Source organism: Pleurodeles waltl, chromosome 5, assembly GCF_031143425.1.
Source record: "Pleurodeles waltl isolate 20211129_DDA chromosome 5, aPleWal1.hap1.20221129, whole genome shotgun sequence".
NCBI classification, from domain to species: Eukaryota; Metazoa; Chordata; class Amphibia; order Caudata; family Salamandridae; genus Pleurodeles; species Pleurodeles waltl.
This window is the reverse complement of record NC_090444.1, coordinates 1,641,324,792-1,641,342,211: the sequence shown is the minus strand read 5'-3', so window position 1 is coordinate 1,641,342,211 and position 17,420 is coordinate 1,641,324,792.

Sequence of the window (17,420 nt, the reverse complement as noted above, 5' to 3'; positions counted from 1 at the left end):
CTACATGGGTGCCATCAATAGCACCTATAATGTTGGGGATATGTCCCAGGGCATAGAAGTCACCCTTCACTGTAGCCAAATCCTCCACCTGAGGGAAAACGATGTAGCTCCTTACGTGGTTCAGCAGGGCAGACAACACTCTGGACAGCACATTGGAAAACATAGGCTGGGACATCCCTGATGCCATGGCCACTGTTGTTTGAAATGATCCACTTGCAAGGAAATGGAGCACTGATAGCACCTGCACTTGAGGGGGGATTCCTGTGGGATGGCAGATTGGTGAGATCAGGTCTGGCTCCAACTGGGTACACAGTTCCTGGATTGTGGCACGGCCAAACCAGTAGGTGATGATCAAATGTCACTCCTCCATTGTTAACAGGTCCACCAGCGGTCAGTACACCGGAGGATTCCGCCATCTCCTCAAATGTCCCAGCTGACGGTGCCTATGAAGAACAACAACGACCACATAGTCAACAAAATCCCAGGTATGTACCCACAGCTACACAGAACACGACACCAAATACAAAACTCATCCTGTATGTGTGTTGAGTGTAGGCCTAGGTATGTGTGACGCAGTAGTAAATGAAGCCATGTGGGCCCGTGAAATGGCGGCTGCCTGACTTCTAAACTGGGACAATGGGGTGTGAGGTAACTGCGCTGGCATTGTACACCGTCGCAGTAGGCGGTCGTAGACTGCGGCACAATGCTGCATTGGTTAACATTGGACCCTATGGGTCCCAGAAGCCAATGATGAAGTGCGCCGGCGGTGATGATACGCACCGCCGCAGACATGACCGCCGTGGACGTGACCGCCATTTTCTATCTGTTCAATCACTCTATACCTGATCTTCGACAGGAGAGGACCTACACTGCAAGTGCTGTTGTGACCTCGGTCTGGAAGAGACAATGGCTGCTGCGTCTGGGGAAAGGGCCCCTGCCTTCACTGCTCAGGAGTTGGAGAAGCTAGTCGACGGGGTCCTCCCCCAGTACACGCTACTCTACGGTCCTCCAGACCAACAGGTAAGTACACAGGGAGCACGTTGTATGGGCTATGCTGGGTGGAGAGGGCTGGATTGCAGTAGCAAGGGGGCAGAGTTAAGCGACCATGAAGGACTGTGAATGCATGTGCCACATGGCAAGGGTAGGGATGGGGGCCACTCACTTTGACGGTGCACTTGTTAATGACTTCTCTTCTTCCCCTGTACATGTCATGTAGGCCAGCGGCCACCAGAAGAAGGACATTTGGCATGCCATTGCGAAGGACGTCCGGACCCTGGGGGTCCACCGGAGACGGGGCACCCACTGCCATAAAAGATGGGAGGACATTCGACGCTGGAGCAAGAAGACGGCGGAGGCTCAGCTGGGGATGGCCTCCCAACGTGGGAGGAGTGCCCGTCGCACCATGACCCCCCTGATGTTCAGGATCCTGGCGGTGGCCTACCCTGATTTGGATGGGCGCTTGAGGGCATCACAGCAGACACAAGGGGGTGAGTACAACATCAGTCTGTGGACTTTGCACACAGTGGAGGGGTCTGGGTGGGGGAGGAGGGCTGTGGGTTCCCCTAGGACAGGGCAAGTTAGGTAGGCTAGGCCCCTCCGTATTGCATATCCTCGTATCTAAACAGGGTCCCTGAGCTAGATACAGAGAGTAACACACAGGGAAGCAATACTATGAGTATAACGTAGTTTACTCTCCATTAACATAGCAAACATAGGAATGCTAACAGTATCAACAGGATCCAGGACATATGACCAGCACGATGATCTCTCGAGGAGGAGCCCTGACCAGGATTGGCTACCATCAGGCCTGTAACACGAGAATTTGAATCAGGAAATTATAACCTAGAATTGACTGTTATTATTTTGAAATTTATACAATCCAAACTACAACGCATAATTGTAGCATCAAAGCAGTAACTTTATTGTGCGGTTTAAATATCCTCTCATGTATGAGGCGGTTGTAAATTTGTATGTATACTATTTTGTGATTTTGTTGGTTCTGTGTTATTTGTTTATTTTTGCGTATTTACTGGTATGTTATTTATGTTTTCATATATGTATGTTTCATTTAGGGTAGGGGGTTGTATTATATTTTTTTGGTTGATTCTATGTTGATTATATTATGTGCGAACTGAATGTTTAATTAGCTATAATAAATATCTCAATTGAAATATATTGTATGTTGTATATTTGAATTTAAGATTTCCATTCCTATGTTTGCTATTTTAATGGAGAGTAAACTACGTTATACTCATAGTACCCTCCGTAATGCATGCCATGTGGCACTCCACCCCACCTCTGTAGAGTGCCAAGTACAGGTATACATGCCCCTGTGTCATCTATATGTGCAGATGTCCACCATAGCCATCTAGGCCAGATCCCAGAAATTGCAGCTGTAGAGGGCAAGAGCACAGCGTAGTGCAGGGGGCTGCTGTGTCTGTATTGTCTGCCAAAGGTAGCGGTAAGCCATGCACTCAACCTGTCTTTCTTCTGTCGTCCCCCCCCCTTTTTGTGCTCTCCCTGTTCATTTGTGCATCAGCATCATCAGGCGGAGGTACAGTGGCACCGGAGCACGAGGGTGCTGCATCCCACATGGCCATGGAGGGCCACCCACAGACTCTGAATACACCAGTGGGATGGAGGGCGAGGGGAGCTTCACGTCGGTCACCGGGTCACCAAACAGCGACACAGACTCATCCTCCGATGGGAGCTCCCTTGTGGTGGTGGCACCATCTGTGCCCCCCACTTCTACAGGTACAGCCGCCACCCACCCTACCAGCACCACCCTCCCAGCAGCCCCTCAGCCTTTGCTCCGTGCCCGCTCACCCAGGAGGGTGGGCATCACCTTCACCCCAGGCACCTCAAGCCCTGCCCCAGTCACCCCTGCTGCCCTCAGTGAGGAGGCCATTGACCTCCTCAGGTCACTCACTGTTGGGCAGTCTACCATTGTGAATGCCATCCAGGGTGTAGAAAGGGAGTTGCAACACGTTAATGCATTCCTGGAGGGCATTCATTCTGGTCAGGCTGCCCTTCATCGAACCCTGCAATCTCTGGCCTCAGCACTGATGGCAGCCATTGTCCCTGTGTCTAGCCTCCCCCCTCCAACTTCCTCCACCCAGACCCAATCCCCTGTACCCCAGCCTATCCCAACCACACCATTAGACAAGCATGCACACACCCCAACACACAAAAGTAGCTCTGGCAAACATAAGCACCACACAACCCACAGGCACTCACGCAAGCATCACCCACATACAGACACAGCAACATCCACTGCCTCCACTGTGTCCCCCTCCTCATCGTCTCCCTCCTCCCTACCAGTGTCGTCTACACTCTCACCTGCAAGCACTACATCTACAGGCACTAGGACTCGCACCAGAACACCCAGCAGCACACCCCGCTCACCTGCACTCTCCACCCCCACTACCATTTAGACGTCCCCTGTGTCCACTCCCAGTGTGTCTGTGACGCCCCCTCCCAAAGTACAAAAACGCGGGCACCCACACACCCAACATCCATCCACCTCACGACAGCCTCCAGTACCTGCACCTGCACCCAAATCACCTAAAGTGACACCTCCTACAACCTCCTCCTCTTCCTCCACTCCCAGACCCCCTCCAGCTACCCATCCCAGTGTTCGTCAGAAACTCTTCCTCAGCGACGTTGACCTCTTTCCCACCAACTCCACCCCTCCAATTCATATGTCCCATAGTAGCACCTCAGCCATAAAAAGTCCGGTACCAGTGGTGCGTGTTAAAGGTCTGTGGAGTGCACCGGCCACCAGGGCAGCCAGTGTGACACGGAGCCAAAGTACTGCCAGTCCACCCCCTGTAAACACCTTAAGTTGGAAAGTGGCCGACGGGAGAGGGTGAAGACTCCTGGCGGAAAAACAGCTCACAAGGGTCCCGGGGGGAGTGCTGAGTCTGCTGTGACTCCTCCCAAGGTGTTGAAGGGGCAGGAGAAGTCTCCAAAGTCTCGGAAGAGCAGCACGGCGGAGAAGGCCCCCATCCTCCCCTCCGGCCGGGACGCCACCGCCAGCAGTATCGTCACAGGTCAGAAGACCACCGCTGGAGTCAGTGTCCTGGAGGGCACCAGTATCGTCACAGGTCAGGAGACCACCGCCGGAGTCAGTGTCCTAGAGGGCACCAGTATCATCACAGGTCAGGAGACCACCGCCGGAGTCAGTGCCCTGGAGGGCACCAGTATCGTCACAGGTCAGGAAACCACCGCCGGAGTCAGTGCCCTGGAGGGCACCAGTATCGTCACAGGTCAGGAGACCACCGCCGGAGTCAGTGTCCTGGAGGGCACCTGTATCGTCACAGGTCAGGAGACCACCGCCAGCTTCAGTGACCTGGAGGGCCCCGGCAGCCACAGCCCCGCTGGGCACTGAGGGACCGTAATGCCACACACTGCTGCACAGATCAGAGACAGCAAAGGCAAGCGCCGCTGAACAGGCCAGAGACCGCCATGGTGAAGTCCGCTGAACAGGGCAAAGACCGCCATGGTGAAGACCGCTGTAGAGGGCAAAGCACCGCCATGGCAAAGCACTGCTGAACAGGCCAAAGCCCGACATGGTGAAGACCGCTGAACAGGCCAAAGACCGACATGGTGAAGACCGCTGAACAGGGCAAAGAACGCCATGGTGAAGACCGCTGAACAGGGCAAAGCACCGCCATGGCAAAGCACAGCTGAACAGGCCAAAGACCGACATGGAGAAGACTGCTGAATAGGGCAAAGTACCGCCAAATCAAGCATCGTTAGCCCATGTGCAGCTGGGACAGTGACGGAACAGGGACTGTCACGGGGAGCGTGATGCACTCCGGGCACCAGTCCCCGTCCAGAACCAGTGGAGACCTGCATCCACTCTGTCTGTCCTTCACAGGATGAAACACTCTGGGCACCAGTCCCCCTTCAGAACCAGTGGAGATTGTTATCCACTTGAGAGACTGTGGCTTTGCACTCCCCAGGATGGTACAGTGGGCAAGCTACCCACTGTAGAGACTTGAGAGACTGTGGCTTTGCACTCCCCAGGATGGTACAGTGGGCAACACACCCACTGTAGAGACTTGAGAGACTGTGGCTTTGCACTCCCCAGGATGGTACAGTGGGCAACCCACCCACTGTAGAGAATTGAAAGACTCTGGCTTTGCACTCCCTAGGATACATCAATGGGCATGGAGCCCTGTCGTGGATCTGGCGTGGTGCTGTAATCCGGCTGAGGTGCCCCCCCTTCTCTTCCCCCTGAGGTGCCTGTTGTATTTCTATCTGATGCCCCTGCAGTGTTCTCTCCGTTTGTGGACAGGTATCTAGTGTGGGCCTCGCCCATGCTTTTTGGGCCCAGTGGTCCACAGATATTGAAATGTGCATACCTGCACTACTAATTGTGATGTATATATTTGGAAAGTGTATATATATCTGTATATAGTAGATTCCTCTATTTTGACATTTTACAATGTTTGAACTGATTTCATTTTGTCTTTGCATTCTTCTGGGGGGGTTGTGGGTTGTTACTGTGCTGTTTGGAACTGCATTGGTGTGTGTGTTGTAGTGTGCGAGGGTCGGGTTGGGGTGGGGGTGTTGCGTGTGTGTGTCCCTGACTTTTGCCTCCCCCCTCCCCTATGTCGTAGGTGCAGTACTCACCGTTGTCTTCGACGCCTATGTTGCTGGTGATCGTAGATGAGCAGGAAGAGAAGCGCAGGGAGTATTTGTAGTTCGGGCTCCATGGTAGCCTCCTTCCTCGTGGAGTATGTTCAGGTGAGCGTTTTCCCATTGCAAAAGCTGTTTCCGCCGTGTTTTTGTCCACGGTGAATCCGCCCCCGAAAAGGTGGCGGACTGGCGGGTTGTGATACTGTGGGCAGTACATTGTCTTCCGCATGTCTGTTGGCGGTGACCGCCGCTCTGTTTGTTTGTACCGCCGTGGCGGTCGGAGTGTTAAAGGGGCTGTCCATGTTGGCGGTTTCCGCCACGGTCATAATTCCCTTTTTTTATCCGCTTGGCCTGTTTGCGGTATTACCTCTGCTTTAACACCGTCCACCAGGGTTGTAATGACCCCCTTGATGTCAAGGTTGATTACACATCAATACCTCACAGTCATGACCTCAAAATAGTTGAATTGTCTCTAATAAAATGAACCCATTTAAAGATTATCCCCATGATCCTAATTGAGTTGTTATATCTCTCCCTGCCTCACTCTTACTTCACATACAAAGACATGTATTATTTCCAACTCAATGGTACATCCAAGTGATCCCCAGCAGCTAAATAAATATATTCATGGCTGAATTAGAAAATGATCACATTTTACAGTACACTTGGATAATATACAAAAGATGTATTGAGGATATTTTTTATTTTCGGGGTGGTAATGGCAAACAAACGCTGGATAACAGCAGTGATCCACAAAACAGAAACCATCAGATCTAGTTCAGTTCCAACATACAGGCAATGAGCATTCGACTGTTCCTATATGTATGGGTAAATTAACAATCACAAAACTTTTCCCAAAACCAACTGATCACAATACTTTGTTGTATCATAAAAAAGTTTTCATCCCACTTCTCTTGAAAACAATTTTCCCACCCGTCAACTAATGTGGATTAAAAGAATATGCAGCTACCACAAAAAATTACTTTGAGCAATCTGCACAAACACTGGCTAAATTCTGAGGCAGAGGATCACTCCCAATACATTTTGGAAAAGGCCAAAGATATGGTAGATGTTATCACAAGCCACCCTAACAAAGGAATGAAAAAGGATTTAGTTAGTATCCAAATTTTCCACAGCAAGTTCCAGAATCAAGAATACAATTCCAAGAAAATGTCCCAGTTATAAATCAGATTTTAAAGATCTGTTTAAAGAACCACCACTTGTTTCTTACATTAGACATCAATCTATTATATTATAAATATGATCACCAAAAGGTCCTTGTAAAGATGAGTCTTCCAGTGTAGTTTGATTCCATCTTTTTATTTCACAAATAATGCACAGCACCTCCAGCACAGCTCCTTCCTTCTTCCTCTCACCTTCTCCTCTGGACTTCCACACATTCCATTTGAGATCACCACCTACCTGATCACATTCTAGTATTGACACTTCTACAGTACATAGAACACCAAGCCATCTTCACACTTCTCCCCCATATGGTATACAACGAATAACAAAGTACAAGAGGTAAGTAAGGCAAGATATAAAAGATAAGATAAAGCTATTAACATCAGTTCACAACACAAGTTCTACAGAATATTTAAGAAATTTTATATTTTAACGATGAACTTTGCACACACTTCCCATACTCCAGGAAGAACCATCCTCTAAAATTACTACATTTCGTTTGACTTCCTTCACCAATTGAGGAGGAGAATATTTGCTGTCTCCTTTCACAACTACTCCACCTCTTCTTGTTACTACCCAATCCCCTTTATCTATGTGACAATATTTTACACTCATTCTTTTGTTATACTGTTGGATATTTTTCTTCTGCATCTCCTTTACTTTCTCTCTTATTGCCTCCCTATCTACGCTCACATTCCTTTCAGTTTTTAACCACACTGGGCATTCTTTCACACCAGGCATTCTCCCTTTCAGAGATACAAACGGCGCCACGCCAATGACTGAATATGGAGTTGTGCGATATGTCCACATAATTTTACATAACTCTTTTTTCCAAGAGAGATGATTAGCTAAAAACAACTGAATATTATCCATTATCACGTGATGCATCCTCTCAACCACCCCATTGGCCTGTGGGTGGAACAGGCCAACCCTTTTATGACTAATACCCATCTTCCGTAAATATTCCACCATTTCACATGACACAAATTGTACACCATTGTCAGACACAATAGTTTTTGGAATCCCTTCTTCTAAGAAAACTTCTTCAAAAAACTCTATGACTCTTGCAGTATTCACCTGGTCAACAATTTTGACAACAAACCATTTCGAGTGATAGTCTACTAGCACAATAATAAACTTGCTGCTAGCACCCAGCTTGGAGACGGGACCAATGAAATCTACAGCTAGTTTTTCCCAAGGTCTTTCTGTAAACCTCATGGGAGCTAAAGGAGTTTGTCTTAGAACCTTATTTTTGTCACTATTACTTCAAGGTACACACTTCTTCACTGTCTCTTCCACCTGTTTATCTATTCCCAGCCACCAGAATAATTGTCTTATTTTCCTCTTCATTACTCCTCGTCCCAAATGTCCCTGATGTGTGATGTCAATAATGTGCTTCCTAACACCCTCAGAGGGAACGATTTGATTTCTCTTATACAACCTACCCCCCTGTACACTTATTTGATCCTTAATCTTGAGTAACAAGACACATCACTACTTCGTTTGTCCTCATATGTCCACTAAATATTTATTTTACTTTCCACCTTACTCATAATGGAATCGTTCGCCTTAGCATTAGCCCACTCGCTTTCGCTCAAGGCCAGTTCACCTAGAATTGTTCCTACAAAATTCTCAACTCCTTCGCCTACAATTTTCTCCACGACCACTGGCATTCTTGACAAACAATCTGCCACCACATTTCTATTACCTTTTACGAACTCTACATAAAAAATTATACTCCATTATAGATGACAACCATCTTGAAATTTGTGGTGTTACATTTCCTTCTAAACCACCCCCCCCTTGAAAATATAAATTAATGGCTTATGGTCTGTTTTCAATTTAAAAGGCACTCCCCATAAGTAAAACCTGAAGTGATTGATCCCCCAGCAACAAGCCAAGGCCTCTCGTTCAATTACAGAATATGATAATTCCAACCCCTGCAATCGTCTTGAAGCGAAACCCACAACATATTCATCACCATCCTTTACCTGTGTCAATTCTGCTCCCACTCCTACATTGCACGCATCTGAAGTTACATACGTCTTTGCTGTTACATCAAAAACACCTAAAGTAGGAGCTCTTAAAATACACTTCTTCACGCTCTCAAAGGCACATTTGCAAATTTGTAAAATTCCTTATGAACTTGGCACAGTACTCTGCAAGACCCAAGAAAGATCTTAACTCAATCTTGTTACTTGGCTCTGGTGCATTCTCAATTGCAGCCACTATGCTTTTCTTAGGTCTAATACCGTGCTCACTAACAGTGTGTCCCAGATATGTCACTTCAGATTTTCTAATTTGGCATTTTTCCTCCTTAATGGTTAGGCCTCTCTTCTCCAATCTGGACATTAACTCTTTAAATAAGAGGTCATGCTCTCTTTCATCAATACCCACAATCAAAATGTCATCTTGAAAGCATAACACTTTGTCCATATCGCCAAAAATCTCTTCCATCAGTCTCTGGAAAACGGCAGAGGCAGAGGCTAATCCAAAAGGCATCCTCTTGTAGCGGAATGCCCCCAGAGGTGTCACAAAGGATGTCAAGTGCCTAGAATCTTCATGCTAATTAATCTGATGATATGCTAAGGACATATCCAATACACTAAAAATACACCCTTTGCCTTTTATAGACAACATCTGAGAAATATTTGGCAATGGTTGTCTGTCCACCCAGATATTTTTGTTTAAATCTCTGAGATCGATGCATAAACAAATCCTTCCAGCCTCCTTGGGTGCTACAACAATTGGAGCGAGCCATTCCGAAGACTCTATAGCCTCAATGATACCATCTTGCAACAACCTGTCCAATTCTTTTTTCAAAGGTTCTTTCATCAAGTTAGGTATGCTTCGCACTCTATGGACTACTGGTTTTGCATCTCTCTTTAGTACAATCTTGTGAGAAAACCCTTTCAGGATACCTAATCTTGGAGAAACAGCTTTTGGATGCTTTTGGATTAAGGGATGACGAGAGTTTTCTTTTACTTCACCAATTCCTAGTTTTTCCATAATCATTACAGGCTCTTTAGCATTGGGGTTCAGAATCATGCCAACATCTTTCTGGTGACGCCAGCCTAATAAATTAGTTCCAAAGTCTGTGATATATACCCTTCCTTTAACTGCTCTTCCCTTGAAAACAATTGTCATCCAAAGCATGCCTATAATTTCTATCCTTTTCCCTGCATAGCCTACAGCTTTTATATGTGGTTCCAACAAATTCTCATTTCCAGCGTTACTCCACACTTCCTCATATGTTTTTTTTTAAATGAGAGTAAACAGACTTTCAGAATCTACCAACAGTTTAACTGGCATGTCGTTCAGTAACACCTGAGCATGAGGTTTCTCTAATACATTTGTACTTTCCAGATCAACCTTGAGTGTCAAATCCTGTATACACGTAGTTCACTCATTAGACGTTAGACCATTGAGGTTTCCGTCCACTGTTAATATTATTTTTTCCAGGTTCCTACATACATCCTGAATTTCTTGGATTGTGCGTCCACTACCTTCGTTAATTTTAAATTTACAGACTTTGGCAAAATGCCCTCTTTTTCCGCAACTGCGACATATTGCGCTTCGTGCAGCACACATTTAGCTTGATGCAATGTGCCAGGGCACTCCGCACCAATAGCATTTTACTTCCCTCAAGCCGAACTTCCTCCCATCTGGGTCTTCCCAACTCCTTGTTGATTTCTTATTCTCTTCATTAACTAGGAATTTAGTCTTATTCTTTATTTCACTAATGATATTTTGTTTCCCTTCTTTGTTTGAATCATCCATTTCCTTTAGCCACAAAGCCGTATGCTCCATTCTTTTAGCGATTTGTATTGCTTCTTCCAGATTAGGATCTTTCATTAATAGTTTCTCTCTTATCTTCTTGTTATAAGCACACCTTACTATCTGGTCTCTTATCGGGGAATCAGATAACTGTTCGAAGCGGCAAGACAACGCGAGTCCACGTAAGGCTGCCACGTATGATGTCATATCTTCCTCAGCACTTTGCATCCTCGAGAAAAACTTATGATGCTCCAAAACTAAATAGGTTTTAGGCGTAAATTGTAAATCTAGCATTTGCAAGGACATTTCAAACACGTTGGTGGGTTGACCATCACCCATACCTAAGAAAACTTCAGGTAGGTCCTCATAGATTCTTCTCCCTTCTATACCTAAATGATGAAGAAGAATCGCCTGCCTCCTGATAGGACTATAGTGATCACCCCCAATTGCCAATATGTAGGTAGTAATAGGACTATAGTGATCACCCCCAATTGCCAATATGTAGGTAGTAAACATCTTTTTCCACTGTTTCCATGTGATAGGTGGCTCCCCAGGAGTTGGTAAAAAGGGTGGTGGTGAAGACATGCTTTGATCTCCCATAGTTCCAATTATTTAACTCAATAAATATTTCCTTAATTCCTTATTTAATATTATTGTTATATATATATATATTTTTTCTTTCTACCAACTATTATGTAGTATACACTTAATATTTTGATCCATTCACTTTTCCAAAGTGTTTTTTTTCCTTTGCTGCTTTTAATTTTCACTCAAAGTCTTTCTTTACTTGCAGTTTCTAACTTCCACTAAGTCCTTCTTCCCTTTCCTTAAGATGAAGATTTGGAAATCTGAAGCGCACACAGGTAAGGTTCTTTTCTTTGTATAATATATGTTCAATATTTAAATGACTTTGTTATTTTTGTTTACCGCAAACTCGAAGTGCTCATGTAAGCGTAATTTTACTCGCAGCAGGAAGCCACGGTCAGAGTTGCTCACGGCAGAAAGCCGCATTCCAGATTCAAGCCGCAGTCAAAGTTGCTCGCGGCAGGGAGCCACGTCTCAGATTCCTTCTGAGTGCCGCGCACGCCTCGCCCGCTCACTGCTCGTTTCAGAGTTCGGTTTTAAAAATACACACTATCCGTTGCGGACGCGCGGCACAGATTCAGTTGGTTGCACATAAAATAATTATCTTCAATCCAATTAAATTATTCTGCTCAGTAATATTGCACCTCAGTTTGTTACCCGGTACCTGGTAACATAGATTATCCTCGTATAGATATTCAAAACTCCAAGGAATGAATGAGTCGATTTGAAATTATAGTACAGTTCTAATAATAAATTTGCTCACCAGTTCGAAGATAAAAGAAGGTTGAAAAGTTATTTTGAAAGTTTCTCTTTCTTCTTTTTTTTTTCTGTTAAGTTGCTGACTAATTGAGCTGTATTCACTTCCAGGAGTGGAGGTGTTCTACTCAATCCGTCTCCTGCACAGTCACCTCGTCGCCAATGTAAAGATGAGTCTTCCAGTGTAGTTTGATTCCATCTTTTTATTTCACAAATAATGCAAAGCACCTCCAGCACAGCTTCTTCCTTCTTCCTCTCTCCTTCTCCTCTGGACTTCCACACATTTCATTTGAGATCACCACCTACCTCATCACATTCTAGTATTGACACTTCTACAGTACATAGAATACCAAGCCATCTTCACAGTACTCTAACAGACTTTTGCATGCTCAGCCTAAACCAGGCAGAACTCTATATTGTTGCAACAGTTCCAACTGTAATGCTGTCATCAGAGGCAATATTATCACACAACCTAACACTGGCCACAGGTTCAGAGACAGGGACACCTTTCCTTGTAATACTAATACTAATTCTAAGAACTGCATCTGCTTCCTAAAATGGCCATGTGGTAAAGTATATGTTGTCAAAACTGAACAGACAATTAACAGAAAAGCAACATTAGGTTTCATTAATTTAAATCTTTGGTACCCTGATACTTGAATAAACGGAGTCACTTTAGCAATTAAGATTTCAAGTGGCCAAAAGGAATAAAGAAAGGGAGCCCAGAGATAACAACAAAACAGTGCTGTGAAGGGAATTATTTTTTTGAATCGCTTGATTGAACTGTCATCACCCAAAAGGGGTCAATGACACAATTAAAATGTCATGCTCCTGTAAATTATTTCAAGGTTGTGCTATTTATTTTCATAAATCAAGAATTTCTGTCACGTTGTTGACATAACTGTTATAATTTTTGCAAAATCTCATTTGTTTGCAGTTTGTCCTGACCTTATGTATTTTAGCTCAGTGATAGATATAGCTTTTGGTTATTTTGGTTTCTTTTGCCCACCTAAGTGTACAATGCTCTTCACCATCCTTAACCAGAGCAGTTTGAGAGTTACGGAGCAGTGTTGTAATTCTATCTTGGCCAGTGAACCACTGTTCCGCTGCAGACTGTTTTGTCCTCCACACCTTGTCATTTTTTTAAAAAACCACTGTCTCGCAGTCATGTTTTTTTGAGATGGTATTTCCTCATACTGGGAAATGAGCTTTGTGTCAGGCTGCATGTTTTCAAGTACCATGCGGGGTAGCCCAACCTGTTCGGTGAGTGTGTCCCTACTCTTTTCTAAAGAAAGGGCCAAGGAATTTACAAGAGACAACTAAAATAGGGGTTTGAGGTTTCACGGCGCTGAGTTTCACAGCATTAATTTTTTACCAGAGTCCCCTTCAAACTGAAGGTTCAACAGAACATCAAGAGAGCTCGACAGGTATCTCCGGGCCCAGGTTTCATTTGCACCTTTGGGCCCCAGTGTCACCTGTAGTTTGGGGCCACCGCGCTAGTGAGCATAAATAATGACACGGACACATGGCTCAAATACACACGTGGAATCTGCCGCATGCAGCTCCGCTTTTACTTTTATACTGTGACCCCGCAAGCCCACCTTCGCACCTGTGAAAGCAACAAAGTATAGGAGAGCCCGGGTGGCTCTCTACATCACTGACTACCTGGGACCCAAGTCGCTGACTCCATTAGGCCTCTGTCCCTTCGGGGGAAGGCTGACTCATCTAGTTTTCAAATGGGTTTTCACATGCGTCTCATCTCCTTACAGTTCACAGTGCTGTTCACACCTCATGCACCAGTAGATCTGCCACCAGGAATCACACATGTCATGTCTTTTTCCCACAAAACAGCATTTCCTACTGCTTTAGTCAGTTTGGTTCCATTGTAAAGAAGTGAAACTACAACTCCCAGAATGCACTTGACTGCTAAAATGAAAGGCCCTCATGATAGGAAGGCACTGTGCAACTGTAACACTCAGAATTGGGGGCTCAGGTTACCCATCCGTTCAGCATTATTGCCCCCCACTCTTTCATTCATCGGGTGTCATTCCTCATCGAAGTGTCAGTGTCCTTCAACCATCGAGCTTCAGTGTCAGTTACCTTTCAGTCTCCTTTGTTTGTGATCTCTCTTCGGACACCTCCTTTGTAATGGCTCGGCACCACACCAAATACTGTTGTGTGAAAGGAGACGCGTGCACACACGGATGCGGTGTCATGGGGAACTGCGTAAGCGCAGCCCCAGCTTTATTACGTAACCTCGGTTCCGCGTCGCATCAGGACACGCAGAACCGGTTACAAAGTAAAGGAGAGTCCGGGTGGCTCTCTACATCCCTCCCATGTTTTACTTCACACAGAAGAGCAGAGGAAAAAAAAAGAAATATACCAGAAAACCAACAAAATGTACTACCAACAGAACAGAACAAAAGGATACAAAGTCCTGGCGATAACACCCCTCTGATGAGCAGGCAGCGATGGTACAACGTTGCTTCTTAGAGACCCATGGTACAGACAAAGGGGGTCATTCCAACCCTGGCGGTCGGTGTTAAAGCTGCGGCCAAACCGCAAACAGGCTTGCGGGAAAAAAAATGGAATTCCGACCCTGGTGGAAACTGCCAACAGCGACTGTTACAACAACACACCGCCCGCCACGGCGGCACAAACAAACAGCGCGGCGGTCACCGCCAACAGACAGGCGGGAGACAATGTACCGCCCACTCTATCACAACCTACCAATCTGCCACCTTTTCCGGGGCGGTAGCCTGCCAAAAAAAACACGGCGGAAACAGCCATTTCGAAGAGAAAGCGCTCACCTCCATACAGCCCACGAGGAATCAGGACAGCATGGAACCCGAACTCCACATACTCCCAGCGATAGTGTTCCTACTCCTCTACCAGGAGCACGAACGCCGGTGCAGAAGACAACAGTGAGTACTGCACCTACGACACAGGGGAGGGGGGAGGGGAAATTATTACGTGTACACACATACGCAACACACCCACCCTCACCCTCACCCACTACAACACACACATCCATGCATAGCAACACATCAGAGTGACACCCCCCAAGCCCCCCGGAAGAATGCAAATACAAAAGGAAATGATTCTAAACGTTGGAATATATTGTAATACTGCCAAAAAAATATATATACACATCAAAAACTCTTATATACATGAATGTACAAGTCCGAGCATTGTAGCAGGCATTGTTCGTGGACCACTGGGCCCAAATCACATGGGCAAAGCCCACACAGGATACCTGACTCCAACGGAGAGAACACTGCAGGGGCATCAGATAGCAAAACTACAGGCACCTCAGGGGGAAGGGAAGGGGGGGCACCTCAGCCAGATGAGTGCACGACGCCATATCCATGAGGGGCCTCCATGCCCACTGTTCAATCCTGGGGAGTGCAAAGCCACAGTCTCACAAGTCCAGACAGTGGGTGGGCTGCCCACTGTTACATCCTGGGGAGTGCAAAGCCACAGTCTCACAAGTCCAGACAGTGGGTGGGCTACCCACTGTTACATCCTGGGGAGTGCAAAGCCACAGTCTCACAGGTCCAGACAGTGGGTGGGCTTCCCACTGTTACATCCTGGGGAGTGCAAAGCCACAGTCTCACAAGTGGATAACAGTCTCCACTGGTTCTGGAGGGGGCCTGGTGCCCAGAATGCTTCGTGCAGCCCTGTCCGACACAGATGCGGGCCAGCCCCTGCCGCTCATGGGCCAGCGGTACTTGAGATGAAGGGCCCAGTTCAGCAGTGCTTGAGACGGCGGTGCCCAGCGCAGCAGTACTTGAGATGAAGGGCCCAGTTCAGCGGTGCTTGAGATGAAGGGCCCAGTTCAGCGGTGCTTGAGACGGCGGTGCCCAGCGCAGCGGTACTTGAGATGAAGGGCCCAGTTCAACGGTGCTTGAGAGCCCAAGGCCCAGTTCAGCGGTGCTTGAGACGGCAGTGCCCAGCGCAGCGGTGCTTGAGATGAAGGGCCCAGTTCAGCGGTGCTTGAGACGGCGGTGCCCAGCGCAGCGGTGCTTGAGATGAAGGGCCCAGTTCAGCGGTGCTTGAGATGAAGGGCCCAGTTCAGTGGTGCGTGAGACGGCGGTGCCCAGTGCAGCGGTACTTGAGATGAAGGGCCCAGTTCAGCGGTGCTTGAGATGAAGGGCCCAGTTCAGCGGTGCTTGAGATGAAGGGCCCAGTTCAGCGGTGCTTGTGACGGCGGTGCCCAGCGCAGCGGTACTTGAGATGAAGGGCCCAGTTCAGCGGTGCCCAGCGCAGCGGTACTTGAGATGAAAGGCCCAGCGCAGCAGTACTTGAGATGAAGGGCCCAGTTCAGCGGTGCTTAAGATGAAGGGCCCAGTACAGCGGTGCTTGAGACGGCAGTGCCCAGCGCAGCGGTGCTTGAGATGAAGGGCCCAGTTCAGCGGTGCTTGAGACGGCGGTGCCCAGCGCAGCGGTGCTTGAGATGAAGGGCCCAGTTCAGCAGTGCTTGAGATGAAGGGCCCAGTTCAGCGGTGCTTGAGACGGCGATGCCCAGCGCAGCGGTACTTGAGATGAAGGGCCCAGTTCAGCGGTGCTTGAGATGAAGGGCCCAGTTCAGCGGTGCTTGAGATGAAGGGCCCAGTTCAGCGCTGCTTGAGATGGCGGTGCCCAGCGCAGCGGTACTTGAGATGAAGGGGCCAGTTCAGCGGTGCTTGAGATGAAGGGCCCAGTTCAGCGGTGCTTGAGACGGCGGTGCCCAGCGCAGCGGTGCTTGAGATGAAGGGCCCAGTTCAGCGGTGCTTGAGATGAAGGGCCCAGTTCAGCGGTGCTTGAGACGGCGGTGCCCAGCGCAGCGGTGCTTGAGATGAAGGGCCCATTTCAGCGGTGCTTGAGTTGAAGGGCCCAGTTCAGCGGTGCTTGGGACGGCGGTGCCCAGCGCAGCGGTACTTGAGATGAAGGGCCCAGTTCAGCGGTGCTTGAGATGAAGGGCCCAGTTCAGCGGTGCTTGAGACGGCGGAGCCCAGCACAGCGATGCTTGAGATGAAGGGCCAAGTTCAGCGGTGCTTGAGACGGCGGTGCCCAGCGCAGTGGTGCTTGAGATGAAGGGCCCAGTTCAGCGGTGCTTGAGACGGCGGTGCCCAGCGCAGCGGTACTTGAGATGAAGGGCCAAGTTCAGCGGTGCTTGAGATGAAGGGCCCAGTTCAGCGGTGCTTGAGATGAAGGGCCCAGTTCAGCGGTGCTTGAGACGGCGGTGCCCAGCGCAGCGCTACTTGAGATGAAGGGCCCAGTTCAGCAGTGCTTGAGATGAAGGGCCCAGTTCAGCGGTGCTTGAGACGGCGGATCCCAGCACAGTGGTGCTTGAGATGAAGGGCCCAGTTCAGTGGTGCTTGAGACGGCGGTGCCCAGCGCAGCGGTGCTTGAGATGAAGGGCCCAGTTCAGCGGTGCTTGAGATGAAGGGCCCAGTTCAGTGGTGCTTGAGACGGCGGTGCTTGAGATG